We start from the raw sequence: 23505 nt of genomic DNA on the forward strand, positions 1-23505 counted from the left end.
TCATGCTTTCTTTTCGGTGTAAACCGCATACGTTTCTGCATCGTTCGCCACCCGATGGGTAGTGGTGAACTCAGAACGGTGGACAATAACGATGCTACCGATCATCACAATATTTTTACCAGACCGCGGTCTCTTTCGTGCGGTAAGCATGTGACAAGCGTGACGAAACGTTCGTAGAAATGAAAACGCGCACAAACGGAAGTGGTTGCTGCGACAGTCTCATGACGACAACGACAACGACGACAACGACATCGACGAAGGTTGGAGACGCACGAGTTGCCATCATCCTCGTGCCTCTTCTGGGCTTATTCGGCCCAGCGCACACCTGTATTCGTACCGGGGTGAATGTTCGTGCACGTACCTGCTAAAGGAATATGGCAGGTTGAGATGGGAGAAGCGGGGAATCCACTCGAGAAAACGCAAAGCTTCGAGCATCGGTAAAAATGGATATGTCGCTGTCGCACCCGGGAAAGGGAGACAGAGGAAGAGGTAAAAAGAAGAGAGAAATACGAAAGGACGAAAAAAAAGAATCAGTAGGTGCTCGAAACATAGGACGTCTAAATGCATGACGTCTTGCACCGATTAAAGGACGTGAAAGGACTCTTGAGTGTGATAGAACAATGGTGACGATCGCGGTGGTCGATTAACACGAAGGCGCTTGAAAATCTCAAAACGAGATCGAACCGCGAAGGATTCAGGACACTCCAGTTACCGCCACTGCTTCGTATTGTTCAGGCATTTCGGGCCTTGCTGACTTTGTCCACAGAGTAAACACAATCCTTAGACCGCTACTCGAGACAGACCCGTCAAAGACCGGTATTCCTCGCCGGACGAACACCAATTAACTGCCCGCTGCAGGTTGAAGCAGGTTGACCGTGCTAACGAGCACAATGCCCTTTTAACGTTCTTTAATTTTCGTCTACTGTTTGGACCACCTACTATGAAAAGACGTCAAAAGCTGGTACGAAACAAGGCGTTGCATTTGTTCCCGATTGACCGATGTTATATTAAATTGTTTAAAAGGTTAAAGTGTAATTGACATTTGTATGAAATTAATTTACAAAAACGAATTAAAGAATGCCATGTTGAACTAGATAAACATCCATCATTGTCAATAAAAAAAATATTGTAAGATAAAGTGACAAAGTTTTAACGGAATTAATTCTCTCTCTCTCTCTCTCTCTCTCTCTCTCTCTCTCTCTCTCTCTCTCTCTCTCTCTCTCTCATGAGAAAATTCAGATTAATGTTTACAATGTAGGAAACTATACTAATTTTCTTATGATTTCTTTACGTTTATATACTCTTTCGGAATGGATTTCTAATGATAAAACAAAAATTCTTAACGTACTTTTAATGATATTGTAATTTTATGTAGTATAAAAACAAAACGATATTAAAATTAGATTAATTTTCTATTTTCTTCCTTCTATTCTGAGAGAAGGAAGTAACACATATAAATTTACTCTCTAAAATTTTTTAAGTAAATTTCACTTTAAAAAGTAAAACCTTTTAAAGATTGAAAATTGAATCATTCTATTTAAAGACTAATTCAATTTTCATTCTTAGAGTGAACTTCAACTCCAAAGAAATTTAAAGAATAAGTTCATATATTTTTACGTTTAGAATAAATATTTACTCGATGTTATAATGTTGATACAGTATTTAGCGCGATGCGGTTGATTATTTCATCTTAGGCTTAAGAATTTTTCATTTAAAAGCAAAATATTTCTCTTTCAACAATAAATATGATTGTTCCTATTTTACGATATATCGAAAACTAATAATATTGGATTCCGAAAAATCTTTTCTATAGACATTCCCACTCAGCCAACACCACCTAACAATAATACAACTTAATTAGTTATAATTTTTCACTCAACAATATAATTGTAATATAACAGTTATATTATTAAGTGGGGGAATTATAATTGACAATTATGATACTGTTAATTGCTCAATATCTTTATTATATGACAAATAATAAGAAATAACATTGAAAAAAATTAAAAAAAAAAAGCAATAGTTTCTAATGCATCAATTATTTCTCACATTAAGTGTCGATATGAATTTTCAAAGAAATTATTTCGCGGGCAAGATAATAATAAATATCCTAATAAATATCCGAGAATATGACTAATTTGCAAATGAGAGGAAACGATTTTCAAACAATGACACGGAGCGTGCGATCGGGGAAGTGAAGCAGGCCAGAAAGTAATGTATCATCTCGCGCGCTATCTTCCATAAAGTCTATACCGCCCGAAGCGTGCTGGAGCGCACGATGCGCGCGTTTTCCGCGTTGCATTTAAATGAAATGGACATGTTCCATCGCGCTCGAACGCAGGAGGAACGAGCTTCCGCTGAGCGCACGCGTGGCATGCATTGCTCGGAAAAATAAAAAAAAAAAAAGGAAAAGAAATACACACAGGAGACGAAGAGGTGATATATGCGGACATTAGTTATACACGAGATGTATGAGGTTTTGCGGCGTCACTCTGCCACTGTCAGATTCCGGCGCGGTGCTCGTCCCGACATAATCGGGACGACCCATATTTCCCCGCCGCAATGCGTCAAGCTTCCCTTCGTGCGATTCCCCGTTTCGTACCTTCATTTTTCACCACCGCTCGTGATCTCTCCCGCGCCCAAATTCACCTTCCATGTCGTCGCGAGTCTACCGCTTCTCCATCCACCGCCGCGACGCCTCTCCATCTCCCTTCCCTCTCACGTGGCACACGACCCGCCGGCGTCGCGACGATTGTACATCGCTTCCGGTGAAATTCTCCTCCTCGGTAGAATACGGGAGTACCGATCGAGACGAATCGATTCGCGAAATGCCGCTGGCACGACTGGAACGGCAGTCAAAGCGTCGTAGTAAATATTGGCCGACCATTTTCTATCTATTTCCGATGCAACGTAGCACTATCTACTTTGATAAGGGAGCCGATACGTAAAGCTGAAATTGACGGTCACGCAGTAAATTTTCTCTACGAATGTGTGGAAAGAAACTATATATTCAAATATTATAAAAATATTTTAAAAAGTATCTTTTAAGACATATTTGCTAAATTCTTCTTTCACATTTCCATTTTAGATTCTATAGGAAGAAATGTTTTTCTGATTTATTTAAATTTTGAGGATACAATTGAAAATTTTATTTGTTGAACCGATGTGATCCACCTTAATGGATATTATCGTGATTAAATACTATTATCGTATTTTTGGGATCATAATGAGACGTTACCGTGAATCTATGTAGAGGCTATAACTAGAGCTGCTCTGGAACTTTTCCGGTGAAAGAATATTGGATTATATTAGAAAGGGAAGAGAGAAAGCACACCAGGGAGAGCTATCCTGATGAAGACCGCCAATATCGATTTTTCCTTAGAGAATGAAAAATGTAGCCGTTACTCTATAAAATATATGCACTTTATCTTACACGCTAGGAAACGTATGCGTCATGACATTACGAAGACGATAATGCTGTTGAACAATCATAAAACGTTTGTTTGTTCAGCAAGTTTATACAGCGTTTATATAGTCAACGGCAGCAGTCGGTCGACCGACTGTCACTGAATGAAATGCTAACGATGATGGATGACCAAGAATCTCTTTCTTCGGCTTGATTTGCAGGAGGGAGGGAGGAAAAATGGTAGTAATTTGTATGTAGTAACCGAGTTATCGAGAAGTTGCACATTTTCATGTTACATCTAAAATATCCCATAATTAAACATGATTCGTTATAATTCTGACGTTTAAATCCGTTATGCCATAAAGAAACATTATTGTTCATGCGCACAACAATAGTATCGCTTATATGAATGTAAGTTATATATGAATCACCGATGATTATTTTCTCGTCATTTTCCCGTTCTCTTTTATGTTATAATCCAATATCATTAATAAGAGCATAAAATTCGCATTAACTGAACGTATAATCCAACAAAATGTAACATTAATAGATGCAATAATGGATTTTGCAAAACAACTTGATAGTACTTCCTATTTTATGTTAAAAACATATAAATTTCTCTCAATGATTAAAGAACTTTAACATTGACTGTAAGAGAAAACGATATTTTGACAAATAAATATTAACTCAAAATATTATTCATTTTAATTTATTGTACAATAGCTGCTCATTTGAATACAAACAGTTTGAAATAGTTTGAATAAAGAACGCTTTATTATACGTATTTTTATAAATGAAGAGCGTATATTTTGTTTCGTTTGGTTTGTAATGTATATACATGTACTTATAATGAGTGCAAAAAATATTCGCACAGAAAAAATATTTAAAAAAACTTTATTTTTAAAAAGTAAACATTATCCACACAGAAAGAAATGATTCATCAAATTTATGTCGAACAGATACCATATCGATGCGATAATGATGATATTGAGATCAATTCGACATCGATTCGACGTCTAATTGATCGTCATCTTTTGCTACAATTTTTTCATAAAAAATAAATATTAAGATATTTTTCAAAATTATTGTACCAAAAAGATATATAATAATTAAATAAAATATATTATCTTAAAAATATAGTTTATTATTTGGACGCATAAAAAGTATTCATACAGAGAATTTTACCTTCTAAAATCAAAACTCGTTTGTCCATATTATAACGTATTCATTGTATAAAATTATTAATTAATGTTTATTTTCTACGAATAAGACATTTTTAAAATAAAAATGTTCCTTGATGAATACTTTTTGCACTCATTGAGTACACGTATGTATTATTCAGACATCTTCATGAATGCAAGACAATTTTGTTATCTATGTCGCACACTTGCAGAATAACTTGACCTTCCTTAAAATTCAATAATTAATTGCAACAATGCATAAATGCGAGATATGTGGTAGAATAATACAAAAGCGTATTATTCTAAAGAGTATTAATAACGATAAATAAATTAATATTCAGAAATAAGGTATAAAATGCTGTAGCAACATAGTTCTGTATCAAAACACCAGAGTCTAGGATAAGCATGCGTGCAGTATTGCTGTATCTATTTGTTGTCATGGCTTACGCCATGCTCAAAGAGACTGTAAGTATATTCGTATAGAAATTAGATATTTAATTTCCCTTTATAACAAAATCATAAGTTATTTTAAGTAATTTTTAACATACACTAAATTTTTGGGAATAAAATTTCACTTCAAGAAAAGTAATAATTATGCCAGTTCAGCAAAAATGAATTTCACTTCACTCCTGCAAGGAGTAAATTTTCAAAAAGATCAACTTTAATTATTAATTATTCATAATATTTGCGAGACAGAGCGACGCTTTTCTCTGCCATATTTGTTCGTTTTTTGTAAAAATACGTCAAATAAGCTTAATTTCATTAGAATTGAATGTAGGGGACTAAACTTACCTTTAGTCTTTGCTTTCGGAGAGTGAAATTATTCATTTTTCGCAGAGATTAAAAATTGACTCTCGCTTGGAGTGATTTTTCACTCTTGAAAAGTGATTCTTCACTCTCTAAAAATGAAAATTTCATTTCTGCATTGGCGCAACTATCACTCTTCGAGAATGAAATTTCACTCCCAAACAATTAGAGTGTAATTATGTAACACATACGTATATAATTATTTTTTAAATATTTAACATTACATTCCAATTTGCATTGTATGTTGTGCATGTATTTTATTTTCACAGAATTGTATGCCAGGATTTTTCGAGGCTCTTATAAAACATTGTCCATTAATGAATATGATGTACCCAGAAGACGACTGTTGTTGTTGTGATCATGACGATAGTTGCTGTTCAACTGACACTACCACCGACTCCACTTGACTCCATTTCCGAACGACAAAAGAAGAAAGTGCTGGTCTATTATAAATTATAACAACTTACAACAACCTATCAAATATGCGACGCAATATGACAAAACAAATATGAGTTTATAATGAATATATTTGAATATATAATATTTGCAGCGAATAATGGAATATATATATATATATATATATATATATATATATATATATAAACGTATATAATATGCTAATATCAGATTGCGTCTAACAAATGTTGGTTAAATATTTCTATTAAATGTACAAAACATTGATATACTCTTATCTTTCATACATTTTTTCAAAGATAATATTTTATGCATATACATATTGCGTTATATGTATATAGATATATATAAAATACACAATATGCATAAAAAGTGAGTGAATTATAAATTACAATTAAAATAAAAATATATCAAACCTAATCAGTTTTAATAATTATTATACTTATTAAAAGTATATATTATTACATTTATCCTTATTCTTGTCCTAAATAAATATATTTCATAAAAGTTTCACGTGAAACCAGAGATGATTCATCAATTTAGATTAATTAATAATCGGATAATACTTCATTTGCATATTTATGAATAATGTAAATGTCACTGAGTCGCAGCAATATCGGTTTCAATTTGATTAAGTTTAAACGTGTTAATAAAAAAACAGCTTTTGCATTTAACATTTTAAATTCGAATTCTTTATAATGCAAGGTACATCGATTATTAAGTCAATATTTTTAAATATGAATCTTTCTATAAATATTTATCTTTAATCAATTACCGTCTGTATGAAACATAATTATGTTACTCTTATCTTTTGCTGACTCAACAGGAACATAAAATTTGATTTTAACACAATTACCGAGAATCTAACACACTTTTTTTAATATTATTATACACCACAAATTGCGCTCTTCCATTATCTCTTTTAACAGATTAATAAAATAAATTATTAAACGTAATGCGTTAAAAATCTTTCTTCAAGCAGAAGCAAGACAAAGGAAGTATAATAATTTTAGAAAATACATCGTATTCGTTAGTGAACACTCTCGAGCGGCGATATCACTCAGCCGACTTCATGACTTATTGTTAAGTGAAAACGGTCTCGAGAGGCTCGAAAGAAAAAGAGTTACATGTAACGCCCGTCTCCACTCGGGCAGAGTTCAACGGGGTAATATATCCGAAGGGCACGAACACCTTTATCGCATTAAAAGCGACGAGCTGCCTGTCTGAACGTAATGTGTGAAACTATACCCTCTAATCTGACCTGTAAGCGCGTCTGGTATCACGGACACGTCACGGGGCTCATCGCATTTCGGATCAAACTGAAATGTCTTGCGTATCTTAAATGCGAACGATATGATCTTCTTAATGTGTCCCGAGACTCACGAGTATTATGATACTCTCTTCATCTCCCTTCTCTCTCTCTCTCTCTCTCTCTCTCTCTCTCTCTCTCTCTCTCCTTCTTTCTCCTCTCTTCCCGCGATCGTCTGCCCATAGTGCCCCCGGGATCACCCTTCGTTTAAGCCGGACGACGAAGCCCCAACGAACATCGGCTTACATGCATACTGATGTGTTGCACGCGGATATGTATTAATATGTTAATACGATGCTGCCAGTTATGAGACTGTTTGATATTACAGCTGCTATTCGTCTGCCTCCATATGTGCGTGATCGCGCCTTTGTCAAATATTTGTAGCCAGTGATATATATCAATGGACATACATATTTATAAAAATATTTGATCGGTTAATACAGAGAGGTCACATTGTATCTTCTACATGCAACAGAACGTTCTCAGAACACGCACAGAAAAAGTTGAACAAACATGATTTAAATTTAAAAGGCCAATCTTGCGCTATTATCATCCCGTTTTTTCATGTCTCTTCTCGTTCTCTACAGATGTTATTTCTTAACCGGTTCAACGTTAAATTTTCAAATGCTTGATTAATAAAGATATCTTTAAAAGAATATACATTCAATCAAGTCACGTTAAAAGCGATTGGAAGCTTCTAATAAACCGTTTTTTAATTTCTCAATTGTACTTTGATGTGAATTTTCTTGATCTTTTGTGACAATTTGACGAGTCGTCCTCACAAATTACGACCACGAATTGCGGTCACAACCTCGAGAAATAGTTCGTACTGTCTCGTAAAGTTCGCCTCGCCTTTCCGGTACGTTTTCTTAAGGTCGTTGTAAGCTGTCGACTGGGAAGAAAGAGCTCGCTGTCGCAAAACGACGCGCACGATTCTGACGTCTCGCGCCAGCAAGAATGCGGCGTCAGCTAAGCACATTCGTAAGCTTGCCGCGTTATGACATTCCTGCGTGGCAAGAGAGAGGGTACGAAGGGTGGAGAACAGCACGATGTGACGGCGTCTTGTTAACGGCACACGATGTCCTCATTATCGCGACTGACGATGATGACGATGCAGGTACTGCGCGATGCGAAGTGGATTCTTCGCTCTTCGAATGATGAAAGCGCAAAAGCGAGAGAGAAGCAAGTGGGGAATATACGAGGAAAACTGTGAACTCATTAAGATGGTCTGGTATTTGTTAAGAACGAGAGACGTCTGCGTTCCTAAGAGAGCGACGACATTTAGTGTCTTTAAGAACTCAGTCATTTCCTAAAATGGTAAAGTATACTGAGACGTCCAAATATTAACCAGGTTGATTTTTTTACTGGTTACAAAATGTTTTACTTCAAATATAACATGTATTATTATTTAATGTATTCATTATAAACTTTATAATTTCTTTAAATAACTTCTTCAAGGAAGATTGTATGTATACTTCATTTGGAAAATTAATGCCATTTCTTTGTGATTCTGGAGTAAAATAATAATGCATTTATAAGTTTCATCCTTTATATAATTCAAGTTCATCAAGTAGTCAATATTAAAAACACGCTTTTCTTTTTTTTTTATTAATCAAAATTTTGTGGGATCAAGAATTCACTTTAATCTCTCCTCTTAGAGAGTTTTTTATTAATAATTTTTAATACTTCTAATACTAATTTGGAAAATTTTTGTAATGTCACGAATCGTAATATATCTATTAACTTACAACAAGTTATTAAGTGTTTTATGTCATCATCATTAAATGTCTGCGACTGTCGAGCATGGGTTCGTTTTCATCTTGTCTTTGTTTAAAATGTTGCACTACTGCAACGTTTGAATTTAGGATCTGCAAAAGTCATTTGTAAAGAGTTTTCTCAGCCTTTAATTAACTACGTTTTCATGCGCTAAAATTTAATAATAATATGTTGCACACAACTATCGATATTGCTTAGTTGTTTGATCATATTTCTAATTTTAAAAAATGTTCCTGCAGACATATTTACTTATTCGATATTTATTATTTGAAAGTTTTAATATATACTACAATAAAAATAAATATTACTTTTTTGAAATTGGTAAAGTTAAAAAATGTATCTACAAGATCTTGCTTTTTATTAAAAATTTTTGCTTAAAAAAAAACAAGAATAATTAAAATTATTATTAGAACATGTATTAGAGGCAATATATTTGCATACTAAAACCCACGAAAAGTATGGATTACGATTATTGATCTGCGTTGACTTCAGCTTAGCGTCAAAGTTATTGTTTGTAAATTGCTAATAATTATACGAGAAAATGATCACAGTAATTTTTAACAGTAATTATTAATTTTATTAGTTCTAATTTAAATACATTATATTTTAAAATAATATAAATTTTAGTAATAACTTATATGACTTCTCTTTCTCCCTCTTTCTCTCTCTCTTTCGGTGATCGTCTAATCTCAAGTTTTCATCTTATAAGCCATACAATGTCGTTATATATTGAAGTGAATGCACATGAGATAAACGTTTTTAATATTCCATATCTCCACCATCGGAAATCTTTGGCATCCCGCAGAGAACATGGCTCTGTCTATCGTAAGCGAGGAATGAATTAAAGTTTCTGCAGAGATTTTCTTTTCCCGAAGCCAAAGGGCTCGTGATTTCTTCAATTGATAATCATCGTCCTCTGCATTACGCGCCCTCCGTATTCCTGCTCGTCCATTTAATAGATAATTCATTTTAAGATTATAAACAATTATATTGCTAATTTTATCAAGCAGCAATTTGATTAAAATACACTAAATTCTTCTGTCTATATATACAAATATCGAAAATGATTCACCGAGAAAAAGAATTGTTTGTCAGCCAAAGAAATACGAGACCGTAACGAAGTGTTAGGCGCTATCGATCTTCGCGGCGTCTCGTTCCCGCGTCATTAATCCTAAATAAGGTTTATAAGATAAAGTAGAATGGGCTAGCGAAGGTCAATAAATCTGGCGGAAACGGTAAATTTGTTTCGTGCTCCAGATTCATGGATACACGATACTTAGGTAACACTGCTTTTACGACGGCGTTTATTTTGTGCTTTTAGTAATGCTTCTTTTAAGATTTTACAGCTCGTTTAATGAACTCCATTGCCAGCCGTTTACGTTTCGCACATTTGAGATTTGTACTTATTTTAAGAGAATATTTTTACATCGTACATTTTATACGAAGTTACGCAACTGTTTGAGTTGTACAACTGTTTAAATTTGTTTTTAATATTCATGTCGGAAGTATCATGATTTGACTACGTGCTTTTTAACAATTGCTTAACAACCCCGGTTCTCATTATTCCAAGCGAAACGTAACACGCTCCGGCACGACTTATTATGCTGCGCGCCCTGAAATTACAAGGCGGGCCTCGACGGGACCATTCAAGCAATTTCATAGGAAACTATCTCATCGGCAATATGAAATTTCACGGCATCTCGTACTATGTTATCATTCTCAAGTCATGATGTTACCATAAATATATTCAGGCACTCTTTTTGACCCAGATAATCCTGCTTTATGAGAATTTATAAAACTAATACGTGTAAACATGTAAACACTTTATATAAAAAAATCGCCCTCATTCTTTCAAAGCTGGTCTCAATTGATATCTACAATTAAAATCAATTATAATACTTTGAAATTTCTTGAAAATTAAACAAGAAATATATTTCTGTATAAATTGCACGATTTATGATGAATATTAACCGAATTCAGACGCACACGTACAAAATAGCATCTAAATTCTCCGTCCAGCGTAGACCACCGATAAGGTCTTCGGGTCCGTGCAAGAATCGGAAGGACCACGCCCTGCTCACGTTGCTCGTTATTCATGGCGTGAAGGTACTCCATCTCTCTTGCGCGCTCAGATCTCCTCCATGAATCTTATCCGGGCCGCGGGTCTCCTCGTTAAATCTCGCCAATCAGATATATATCGGGGATGCGAGGCGGTTTCGTGGTCGGGCGGTCGCTGCCCGTTTACGCCGGGTAAAATACTGCGTCGGCAGATGCTCGCCTCGCGAGTTTAACCCTCTCTCGATTCTTCAGCGGCTGCGGCGACGGCATGCACTGTGTTTATGGTGTACGTTGTCCGCGCCTTGTACATTGTAGGTTCTCCTACGATTTTGTGTGAGGAGTAACAGCCAGCCAGTCAGCTAGCCAGCCAGCCAGCCAGGCTAACGTCGGTGTGTTTCTGTTGCGTTGTTGGAAGAGCGACCGCGCCGCAACTTCCCGCCTCCGCTTGCTCGTGGTGGCTCCCTCGGGCCACCTTCTCATTATCCGTTGGTGATGGTGGCTGCGGTATGGCGGTGGTGATAGTGATGACGACGACGGCGGCGGTAACGGCAGCGGTTGCGCCAGTGGTGGTGATGGTGTTGGCTTAGGTAGTAGTAGTAGTCGCGTAATGGCAGTTCCGTCGCAACAAAGGAATCGTTATTAAGCGTCGACTCGCCCGGGGACGCACCTTCCTGGACAGTCCCCGTGAGAGGAGATGGATACGCTCCATCCAACCTATTGTGAATTGTCGCGCAAATTCCGCGGAGGATAATTTTTAAAAGAAACCGCGATTTTCTACGCACCGTTATCCCGCACGTTATCCCTTCTGTCCGTAATATTTTTTTCGAACATTACGAGAGAAATATATTTTCACCGCGTGTATCTTTCTGTCGCACGGCGATGACCTGTCGTCCGTTTTGTCTTCTACCAAGCAGCCGCACAGGCACTAAGATGCTAGATACGAGTTGAAGAAAAATGCGCCGGACTGATCTAATAAACCTTCCCCTCGGTCGAGTATTTAGACGAAAACGATTTCGTCTAGGATTAAAGGTGAGATATCGGACGGACGCAATTGCATCCTTAGATCTTCGAGCTGTGTGGGATTCGCTGTGATATATTCTCGTCGTTAGATTTCGAGGATCCTTACTGTATCCTGCAGACATCATTAACATTATTACACATTCTATCTAATTACTAATCGGATTAAAATATCTTTATCGGAATTCTCTTTACGGATCATGTATCAAAAAGTATCTTGGGACCTTCTCGAGATCGAGATTACAAGAAGAGAATCCAGAACCCTTTGATGTAAATTTTGTGAGGATCAAAAGGAGAAAGAGCGACCCGTATAAAGAATAAAATGTGTCCAACCTCTGTTATATTCTAATACTCGTGTAAAGAGGACTTAAAGAAGGCTTATTCTCTAAAGTAGACAGCTGTTATGATAGTTTCTTGCCTAAGACACATTCAGATGGTTGATAATACATTCTCAAAGGTTATATACAGCATAAATTATATATTCTTTACACTGCAAAATTGCTTTCAATTGTTTTATTTCTGTTTAATAATTATGCCTTTAAGTATAATATACAATACTTAAAAAAAGATAAAAAATTATTTTAAAAAATCAAAATATAGTTGAACGCGCGACAACGCTAATTCAGATTAGTTTAAAGTTATTGCTTGTTTCCAGGAAAAAAAGTGCGCCATCCATATTTTGCCTTAATTTTTCTACTTCCGCCAGCCGCCAAACTTCATTCTCTATGCCTTTCTGGAGGCACTCGGTTTAACCGGATTCTAGATAATTCACTTCCTTGCTCCTTGTCGTAACAGGACATTAACAAAATTAACGTGTGCGCTCGAGGTAAGATAAAATTTATATCGTACACGAGAGATAATATGCGCGATAGTCTTCGGACATTATTCGTTGAATGTAAAAAGCTGCCGGATATGCATTTCAAAACGACAAATTTCCATGCAACTGTTCAGCACAATAATGTGGAGCATTCCTCTTACAAATATTTGTTCTTAATTTTCACACAAAAATGTACGATGTATTTATAATATTATAAATTATAAAATACTACAATACAAATTTTTTTAATAGCACACGTTTCTGTCTTTACATATTTCATCTCTCACCTTTCTCTTAAGCGGTTTTGTTTTTAGATTGCATTATTAATGTTCTTGCTAGCAATTACTCACTGTCAAATGTGACGTAAGTTTAGACAAAAATTTTGAAAAGAAGATAGATAGCGCCCATTATATGCATATAATGTATATAGAAAAAGTGATAAATGATTTTATAATAGATAAACATAAAAAGATATTTACCTTTAATTTAAAGATAAAACATATATATATATAGAGAGAGAGAGATAAATATTAGCCATTCAATTAAAACATTATAAATAGCAGCAACAGCTGTTTATGTGTATGTATCTTTCAAAAATACTAAAATGAGATAAAACGCTTCTTTATTTTACTTTCTTTAGATAAGGCTGATGGGATGCTCGCTTACAGTTGTAACTGTATACGTAAAGATAAAAAAATTGAAAAATTAGTAGCGATGTTGCAAGCTGTCGACACCTGTCGACAGCACCTTTCGTCGAAAAATTTCTTCAGGTGTTCTACTCGATCGGACGTCTTGTTAGCTGAAGATTTGTGGTCGTTCTGCCTCATTAAGACATAGTGTCGGCAATTGTCCCCATGCTAACCTGTGTTTTGGTCTCGCCTAATCGGCGTAAAATTCCACAGTATTAGGAATTTCAACAAGCACTTCGGAGCAACGTGTCTACCGTAATCAGTTCTCAAATGCCGGCCCTTCCTCGTTATTGGACTTCCCTAAGCATAGGTTACATCGAAAATGTAGGCTCCTGAAACTACGATTACGGCACCGATTGTAAAATATCGACTCTCGGACGAAAGACGAAACTGAATTAAAACGAGTCAGCTTGTAATCGATATCCAGAAACAAGAATCGTTGCCGCAAATTACTACTTGAATGGCGCGGATGTATTGTGTTTCACTGTCGATAAAATATCTCTTACCTCGTTGGTTTAAACGATATGTTACTTCTCGTATTAATGCGTTTGTGGTTCTCATGTACTTCTCATGTACCGTCTATTTACAGAAATTGGTGCTGGCCTAACGATAATTGAATTTTATGTACAAAAGTAAAACGTAATATAACAGAATTTAACATGAAAAGAAATTATCTTTCATCACAAAAGCAATAGTGTATTTATTACAGATCACTATAGTTATTGTTTAAAGGAAAAAAGTTGTTTATTAGAGTTTTTTTTAGTTTATATTTTGTTTGAATGAATATAAATACTCGTAAAATAATTATGAAATATTCATGAATAAACATATTTTTTTGGAAACCCATAATTTTAAATAAATATATAAATAAATATTTTTCTGATAGAAAATTTTGAATAAATAAAATTTTATTGCTCAATTACGAGTTTTTTATATTCACATTAGTCTAAATTTAAACAGTTTATTACTATAAAGACAAAAAAAAAATAAGGCACTGCAATATATCCTGTATATTATCACTAATATTTGTTGTAACATGTTTTTTAAATAATTCATGTAAATCTAGTATATCGAATAATATTATGGTATTATGATACCATCAGATTTTCTCATATAAAAAATAGTACCTCCGTGTAATTATTGTCATTAATTTCATTATTTAATTTCGTTCATCGACTCGACGTGAGCAAATGTTATCCTTTTATACTGAATATATATATATTACGTATCGTGGAAAATTGATTGCCTCAACCATTTTTGAGACTCCATGTTTAAAAAAAAAAAACTTTTATACGGCAGTGAAATCGTCGAAACACGATACAGCGATTAAACGCGGAACGACCGGAAACTCGTTGTTTCGTTTTGATAATACCGCGAGTGTGAGCGAGCGGACGAACGAGAGAGAGAGAGAGATACAGAAAGCGAGAGAGCGAGAGAGAAGGAAAGAGAGGAAGAGAAAAAGGGGGAAAGGAAACGACAGAGGGGCGTTATGATGGCGGAGAGTGAACCGGATTAAAGCCGCATCAAAAGCGGGATGGATATATAATTACATTAGCCCATACTATCGGGTGGAAATAACAGGTTAGACCCAGCCGAGAGACTGGCGCGCACACGCGGTAATTAGGTTGTATCGGGTTCGTAAGCTGCGTTGTCAGCGAATGGACGATGTGCGCGCGCGTGAGAGAGAGAGAGAGAGAGAACCTGCAAACACATTAGAATCTAATGACATGCTATTACATTTCGGAGCGATCGCAAGAGGCGTCGCGCCAAAGATCTCACGTCGCGTCGCGTCGTCCCCTGAAACGGATGAGAGAACGGATCAGGCGGACGTTCCGCCACTCTGGTTCCGCAACGCGCTGCCTATTCCCTCTGATACATCTACATCTCGTTAGACCACATCTTCTCACAGACACGAGTTCACAACGAGTTTATTACACGTTCCACGTTACTCTCGCCGCGCGTTTCTCATTAAACGTAACGAGCATTCGCGCCGCACGCGTAACGTCTTTCAACAGTAAGGAGTATTTACGCTACACGTTTCCCATCGAGCAAAAAACATCCTTAGAAGATGTCAAGTTAATCGCGGCCGCCGGGCAGACGCGCTTCATCGTAATACTAAGCGATTTACTTGAAACATGTGCTGGTTCATATATGTAATTCTCATCTGCAATCTGAGTATGCACTGCGAAATCGCAAAGATTTGCATTATTTCGCTACGAAAAGGCAGCGAATTTTCAAACAGACAGATAGTTTGTTGTAGTGCCAAAAATTCAGCAGCAGCATCGTATCATGAAAACTTTATTATGTTTATTGGCAATTACAGGCGAAAAACGATGACGAACAAGAAGAAACTTTCTGTTCCTATTCTATAGCGTTGAATTATGATCGTTTTACGGATCGAAGAGGAAGCGACAGAGAAGGGAAGAAAAAAAATTACGATTATGCTTCCGATAAAATTCTACGCTGCACGACGCAAAATTATTTAAGGTGAACTGCTCTTCGAAGACTCGTTGCCCAGACTTTTTCTGAGAGGGGGATGTCAAGGTGACCTCTTAGGTTCCTTAACCGAGCGGAGTGCTAGTCGTAAAAAAGATGAGATGCAGTATTTTACGATATGACCAATTTGACTTTTCTGCATCTCGACCCGATGATCCTCGCCATGGGGAAAGAAATTAGTTGACCCGTATCTCTTTTCCCCGTTTCTAGACGATAGGAAACGTAATAAAGAAAATTCAGTCATCGACGATCGAATTGATTTCATTCAAAGAGGAAAGAAACCTCGTTTCCTCTTTCTTTTCGCATTAAAACGTAAAAATTCATTCTTCCTTCCGTTTAATAAAAAAAAAAAAAAAAAATAAAATGAAACCATAGAAAGAAGAGTATGTGCTTGTCTGTAAATAATTTGGTGGAGTGCCTCGGCTGCGCAGTCGAATCGTCAAGAGGTCCTTCTTCCTCGAATCTGCCTCTTTCCCCCCTTGCTTACTCCTTGCTGTCTCTTCAGGTTCACCCATCTAAACGTACCTGAGCAAGAGAGCGAAGTGTACCCTGAGAACGTAGGTATTTTCCCATTTGCGTATATATATATATATATATATGCACACCTATATACATACGTAAAACGAGGGCGGATGCGTCGTTTTCAGATGTAACATACAGTCGTGCTTTTTGTACGCAACAAGCTCCGGCTCGATTGTCTCTAAAACCGTCCTCAGCGAAATGCACGTACTCTTTTTCCGCGTTTCACCGAGTGCCGAGCGATCCCCTGCTGTATGTATGTCCCGCTCTAGTCCTCGTGAATCCAGCTCTTCCAGCAAACCACCGCGATGTTTGGACAGATACGCAACCGCTTCTCTAGAGAGTCGTCAACGAATACGCAGACGGCGATGCTGCTTACATCCGTAAAAACGATTTGCGTAATGGCGTCGCGACACGAATCTTTACTGTGTCGATGAAGGAACCAGAGAAAATGTCAGGCAGCTTATGGAGACTTTGTAATAATAAATATTAGTCAATGTAGATATCTCAAAATATTTTTAAAAAATAGATTGATATTACAAAAATAGTTGCGCTGACCTCTCTAAAAGTAAACCTCTCTTTAATTTTAAATTAATTTTAAAATTAATTTATCTTATAAAACTCGTTTACTTGTGGATAATATTCGGATATTAATTGAAATACTGAATACTTGATGATTTTCTAAGATTTAAATTCACTGGAAGCATCGACCGGGAAACAGTATCTTTGACGTCATTTTGCATTCGTTAGACGTGGAAAAGTTTTTCTGCAAAATGCAGAATTCTATATCCGGAAAGATAATCGAACTCGTTCAGAACTAGTTTCCGGGAGAGTGAAATTGGCATTCTCCCCGAGGCCGAGAACGTCGAGATCCGACGTTAGATTTTGTCAGGACATAGGATATTAGGCAGCACTGTAGACGCAAAGAGAAACGCGCAGGAATTCAGTCTGGAAACTCTCCCTGCCATACCTCCTGCTTGCTTGAGCCCTCTCGTGCAATCTTGCTGGTTGCAGATAAGGCTAATTACCATTATATCCATGGAGAATAGTTCGTGCAGCATCATCCGAGAATCCTAATCTAACCTTTAATAATATCGTCGACAGTCAACAAGCTGCGCAGCTCGAGGCATTCCGAGTTGATCATAATTAACGAAGCTCAATATGGACTTTGTACGAGTTAGAAAAATGATACTTGAAAAAACTATCAGCGTCTTTTTTAAGACTTCCGACTAATATCGCGACACCCGAGTGAAACCCGTCTAAAAAGTAATTTCAAGTGTCTATGGTCTAACTTTTATAGAAACTTACACTGATATGTATTTGTGTAAACAACTGTAATTTAACGAAGAGCAAAGTTTGAAAATTGACTCCGTATCGTAGCTCGTGTAACTTCTATTTACGACGGAGCGCATAGTGTGTTTATGCATGCGGTAGACTCGACTTTAAAGAAAATCATGCGCGGGTAGAACGTGACCCACTGTTAACGTTGTAAAAGACGGGGAACTTGTTTGAACGTATCGGTATCCTTAGCAGAAAACAACGAGCGTCTGCTTACTAATGGCGAGTGGCGCGAAACTTTGGACGGGCGTTATGAAAATTTACGGATTTTAAATGCCCGCGAACGGGCGGCGGCATTAGAAGTTTTTACCCGCGTAAAACTTCGTCCTCCTTATCTCCCTTTATGGTCGAGTGCCGTCCTAGAAAATGGGGCAACGCGAGTATCTCGAAGCGGAAACATCGATCTCTCCGGAGGGTCGTAAAGACCGCGAAAGGCGCAGGCGAAGACAAAAGTAGAAAAAAAAACAGAGAGAAAGAAAATAAAAAGAGGAAGTAGATGAAGAAAGGAAATAATCCCGGAAATTGAAGTGGACAGGGTCTATCTGCGAATAATATTTCCATTCTCCGATAAAGAGAATCCCCGTTAGTAGGTCAGTGGGATATCGATGGTCTGTATATCAAGATGAAGAGAGCGATTATTTTGTATTTTTCTAACATTGAACTTCCATGTAGTAGTAGTTTGCGAAGAGATTAAACTCAGAAAAAGAGAGAAAAGTACAACTTCTCGTATACGTCAGCAATTTTAGTAAGTATTAAAGGAATGTTAACAGAGAAATATTATTTCATGTTCTACGTGTTCTCTGAGATTTAAAAGCGATATTGGTAACTGTGTTAAGACGCTTTTCCTATTACATTTTCTTATGCGCTGAAATAATCTCTTTTCGCTGTTGCTCGGACTTTGATCGTCTGGAAATAAATAGATCGTTGAAACGACTCATTCACGATAGGAAACAAATCAAAGCGTACTGTATATGAAAGCAACGATTTCTCAAATTGCCAGTTTAATTTATTTACTCGCTCATTGTATTGCCCGGATACCTTTCCGCCGTCCAGACTGCTAGCAGCGCGCTGGTGACAAGGAGAGGCGGCGTCGGCAAAGTTGCTAACTTTATGCTCCGCTTGTTTAGATTGGACAGGAAAGCGGTCCCTCCGGTTCTCGCCGATGTTGGTAATTTGGCACCGACTTCGGAGCCAACCAGCCGGTACCGTTGACGGTTTAACCGTAATCACCGAGCACAACGACTTTCCCGAACTCCCAATCCCAAGATTGTCCATGTCGCCAAAGGCGTCCTTGGTGCGCGCACTCTCGCATAGCGTCAAATCGATCTCGTGATCGAATAGAAAAGACGAGTTCCACCCGTGCCAGCTGCTACATTTGCCGGCCACTTAACCCCATTGCTCCGTCCCTAAGTCACTGGCATTGGAGAACGTGTTATTACCCGTCGTAACGCATGCACCGCTCATTGCTTGCGCGATGTTCTTCAAGATGTTCTTCAGATCAACTCGGCAATTAAACGCGCTGAATGAGGAACGAGGTGTTTCCTAGGTGTTGTTTGTAACAATCTAATGTTAGATAATTGAGACATAAATGGAACGGTAAACATTTCAAGCATGAGTATTCTGATTATTACCATCAATCTTCCTTTATTCATTACGTTAACACATGTTGCATAATGAGTGAAAATGCTACAACAACATCAATTTTATATAAAGGCCATGACACAAAAAAAAACTTAAGTAGCAAAATACAAGCTAATTGGCCAATCACAGTAGAGATTGTAAGGTTATAATGTAAGTAGTAGCAAATCTACTGTCAACATAAATTAATTTTCTTATCGCTTCGGTTAAGATTTTTGTATGTTATGGCCCTAATAATGAACGTAATGCGTGTATGTTGTTTCAAAAGATGTAAGCCTATCGGTAAATAAACTATTAATTGTTACGGTTCGTAGAATCAGTCGAGTAAAGATAATTATGTATTCAGGCGAAACGCCCGACAATTATATCATACTGGAGTAGCATTATACACAAATTCCATTTCGACGTATGGCGTTTACATCCCGGCTTCATGGTTTTCGGCTCGTGTAACTCATCGAGCAGTTAGAATCACATATGCCGATGCAAGGATCCGACTTGTAGGTATATGCTTCTCTGGGTATATATTGTCGGCAAAAGCGATTAGCAAGGCGCGACTGTTTGAGATGTAGGCGCGCAAATACGGGCTTATTGATTCGCCGCTAGACACTCGCTATCATGAAATGTCGACATATCACCGTACACACGCGCTTGATTTTTAATGCAAATGAGAAACGAGACGTATCAAATGCGTTATTATAGCAGAAAATTATAATACGTATGTCTAAAAAAAAAATAGATCATTTAATGACAGGTATATTCGTCGATGGAACATTTTCCAGATAACATTGAAACATCGTAATTTATAAAACGCATGTTTAAAAAAATTTTTATGCAACTTTCAATTTATGTCACCTAATACAGTATCTAGAATAACATTTCATTAATCCATGTTGCATGAAACATGCGAGTGAGGATGATCTTAAGTTTCGAAATTCATTAGGATGTGCTGCATCAAACTTTTAATACATATACAGCTGCCATTTAATCAGCCATTCGCTCTACCTTTCTATCCTCTCTCTAATAACTCCCCGATAGTCGAAATGTCACGAGTTCCGGCGAACGACTAGACTCTGTATACGCTTCCAATAACCGCAGGACAGTTACCAACTGGCGCAAATGTCGTTTTCCAGGATACTCCCGTCCGTGAATTTACTTTGCAGGCTCGCCATTCGAAACGAAATATAGGCCAGTTCAATTTTTCAACTCTTTAAATGCATGTCGCAGGACGTCAATTTGCACATGAAAAAAATCACGCGCGTAAAAGCGTGAGTTTAAATACTCTCTCAGCCGTTTCAGAATTCTACAGATTTATATTACTTATTACTTTCATCTATCGTACGTAAATGATAGTATTAAACAAATTATAATTAAGGAAATGACAGTTGTGACGATAATAAAGATAAAAATAATTAGCAGTGATCACGATTTAAACCGAAATCCCAGGAAATTCTCCCTATATGCTTGGTGCCATTTGGTATATACGTCGAAAATTTCGTGTTCAACCTTGCGTGGGCTGGTATAATTAGCCACGAATCCCGTTTGCGTTGATAGAATGAGAGAGCTCTCAGAATACCGAGAGAACGCTCGCTTGGCGAGACAACTGGTGGATCTGAACCACGCGGTAACCTTCAGATGACAGCGACGACGGGAAGGTGGAAGTCTCACAACGGGGTTTCGTAAGATGAGCTATGACGCTACACGGCAAAGTTAGCGGCTTAGCGTCAACATTTGACAAATTGTGCGCCTCCACCTCGCGCCATTGGACGACGGCAATCTCCATTCTCTCTGTATCCGCAGCAATGACGTACGCCTTTGTCCCGGTTGACGCGCTATTTTGTTGAATAGCCACCTTTTCGGGCGTACGACGCGGTCTACGGGCATATTAAACAACAAAAGCGTTCCTGGAAGACAGTCCGCGTGATTCGTAATTAATTACGAGTGGTATAAACACGTCATAATGAATCGCGAGGTAAACGTCTCGCGCTCTTGATTAATTGTCACTTGAAGATCGCTCCAATTTGAATAAAAAAGATTCATACGGTCATTGTCGGCACGTAGTCAATCCTTTTATATGAATATTATTCTCCAACAATGCAAATTACGCAGCTACTTTAGCGCAGCTGACGTGACTTCGGATATTCGTTGCTTTACGTTCCGCCGCAATATTACGAGTCTTTCGTAGAAAACATTTTGAATAAGATTTTATTCAAAGTTTCACGTCAGATAAAGAAGAGCCGCGAAGCAAAGTTAACAAGAAGACGAGAATCGAAGGGAAGGGTTCTACCTAGGCGCAAAAGATTTAACTGATAAGGGAACATCATCATTATGACTTGATCGTGCCTCCTGCAGCATCCACGCACGTCTTTCATCGCGGCGATCACGGCGGGTGTCATCTCCCTGCGTCTTTCCCTCAAACCGATGACTGTACGTGTCACTACGATTCTCCCCATGATCACGCGCTTGTGTTCGCCGCGTGAGACGCATTTCGCAGAACGCATGTAAGATTAATCGTGACGTGCGAAACAGTTCGCTCTCTGCGTCTGTGAACACATGTTGCCCATTCCTGCTCCTCTACTTGGGTGGTTTCGCGACCGTCGGAACGCTCGATTAACATCAGAATATCACGATGTTCTTCACGGTGAATGACGTTCGATAACGACGTGACTGTGAACAGCATGCGTCCGGTACATAATTGCGTTAGAATCAGCTGAAGTTCATTTCGCACTCTTTACAATAGTATTTATAAAAGCAATTTAATATAAAAATATTTGTAACGCAAATTACGTTATTAAATGAATATTTACTCTCACGTCGCGATCTATTTGTCGTTTCTCAGAGTTTCTAATCCTACAGATAGCAATTCCTTCAATTCAAAGTTATATCGTCAGAATTATTACGTTGCTTACGATCGGTGATAAAAGTCTCGTCCAACTTGCTTTGCAAATTGTCGCGTAGCTTCATATCGCTTTCTACAATAAGCTATTAATAATAGACTAAAAGTCAGAAACGAGTTGTAAGCGAATCAGTAGTGTATTATAAATCAATAATAAATTAGTAACCAGTGACTGCATGGAGAAGGCTAAATTCTGTTTCATAATGATTTAAAACTTAGATTTAAAACTTATGACTGACTAATCATAAAGCAATGTGTTTAACTGTTTGTCATCTTTCTCTTGGTTCTATAAGGCGCATATTGAACACGATGTATCTATCTTGTTTAATATTCAATATACAGTAAGGATAAAATGATACATCATAAACATTATGCGCTTTACGGAATGTAACTTTTATTGAAAAAACTAATTAAAATTGACTATGGAGTATGTTCGTAAAGACGCTATTAGCGATATTTATGACCATTTCATCCTTGTTTTTTTATCTAATGCTAAAGATAAAATGACACAAATAGTGCTAATAGTGTCTTCTCAAACTCGCCATAATCTGAAAATTGGAGGATCTAAAACGATTTATTTTAGATGCAAGTTTCATAAGATTTATATGATTTGTAATTCCGACTTACCACTAGTGTGATATGAGTGATGACTAATGGCTTATTGCAGAAAACCCATTACAATTAACCCAGTTCTTCGCTCAGTTCAAAGGCACGAAGCTGTTTTTCAAGGGAGTGCAATGAAATGCGTTACTTCGCGAAGCAGAGCTCGGGGATTTCGAAATGCGAGTCCATCGCTGTTTCAACAAACTCATGGGAATTGGCAACGCGCAGATGAGAGGACGAGCGTTCCCGCAACCCGCGTGCGACGGCGGTGGTGGCTGAACTGAAATATTAAACGGGAGGGTGCAGGATGCATCCACGTTACATGCGCGCGCGTTGCGCACGGCCTACGTGTATCCGCTATTTTGTTGGACCACTATGTACGTGCATATTAACCGGTTTTGCCGGTGGCGCCGGTTTGTACGCCGGGACGATGCTGCGGGATCGTCATTGTGTGCGCACCTGATAAATATTATAATTAGCCAATGCGGTGGTGATATAATTCGTTTAAGCGTTAATTCTTGTTGCTCGGTATCACAGACTCCCC

General features: G+C 37.5%; 2 protein-coding genes and 2 long non-coding RNA genes across 13 annotated transcripts in view; 2 read left to right on the top strand and 2 right to left on the bottom strand.

Moving 5' to 3' along the window:
* Window positions 1-23259, bottom strand: part of LOC105147819 (sialin) — a 31108-nt gene extending 7849 nt beyond the window's left edge. Inside the window, exon 1 of the mRNA XM_011059086.2 lies at window positions 22986-23259. The gene's annotated coding sequence lies outside the window, so the exon portion shown is untranslated. The remainder of the gene's footprint in view (window positions 1-22985) is intronic.
* The window catches only part of Ten-m (teneurin transmembrane protein Ten-m), a 569521-nt gene that overhangs the window by 126682 nt on the left and 419334 nt on the right, over window positions 1-23505 (top strand). The gene's annotated exons all lie outside the window — the stretch shown is intronic.
* Window positions 1-23505, bottom strand: part of LOC147906639 (uncharacterized) — a 289343-nt gene that overhangs the window by 79307 nt on the left and 186531 nt on the right. The window lies entirely within an intron of this gene.
* Window positions 4913-5905, top strand: LOC147906640 (uncharacterized). The gene is made up of 2 exons (XR_015548303.1): window positions 4913-5052; window positions 5664-5905. It is a non-coding gene; the product is annotated as an uncharacterized LOC147906640 (long non-coding RNA).

Source organism: Acromyrmex echinatior, chromosome 19 (genome assembly GCF_024713525.1).
Source record: "Acromyrmex echinatior isolate Ae372 chromosome 19, ASM2471352v2, whole genome shotgun sequence".
NCBI classification, from domain to species: Eukaryota; Metazoa; Arthropoda; class Insecta; order Hymenoptera; family Formicidae; genus Acromyrmex; species Acromyrmex echinatior.